This window comes from Egretta garzetta, unplaced genomic scaffold, assembly GCF_000687185.1.
Source record: "Egretta garzetta isolate BGI_Z169 unplaced genomic scaffold, ASM68718v1 scaffold1154, whole genome shotgun sequence".
Classification (NCBI taxonomy): domain Eukaryota; kingdom Metazoa; phylum Chordata; class Aves; order Pelecaniformes; family Ardeidae; genus Egretta; species Egretta garzetta.
Window position 1 is genome coordinate 42,888 of NW_009259342.1, and position 615 is coordinate 43,502.

The window sequence follows — 615 nt, forward strand, 5'->3', positions numbered from 1 at the left end:
GTTTTTATACATAAAATATACAAATTAAAATTCTCGATATTTATTTATTGTCACGGTAGAGGAAAATAATTTAGAAACCCATAAACAGAGATAAGGGCAGAGGCAAAAAGTCAAGCCGCACGTAGCCGCAGAGGAAGGATTTGGGTCCCCGAGCACTGCAGACGAGAGAACGGTTCTAAGCTTCCATGGCGGGGCCACCCAAACGCTGCCAAGTACATTTATGGTAATTACAGTGCTGCACACATCTGTACAAAAAAGTGTTTGGATAAACTGAATGAACTGAAGATTGGTTCTAATCACCCCCAATTTATCTATGAGGCACAAATGGGAAAGATGGACTTGATTCAAACTTGTTTAACCAACAGACTGCTTGAGGCAAAGCGATCTTGCCTTACCTACACGTCCCTGCTCTGCCAGCCCGGCAGCACGCACACCCACAGGCAACGCCGTTGGGGTTTGCGGGTGCGTGTCCCCGGGGTGCGTCCTCCACAAGAGCAAAGTCACCTTGGGGAAACCCATGGCCAGAATCCCCCAGGGCGTCAGCACACGGAGGCCCCCAAAAAGAGCCGACAACAGGAGAGAGCTGAGGAAAGCCTTCAGATTCGCCATGGACCA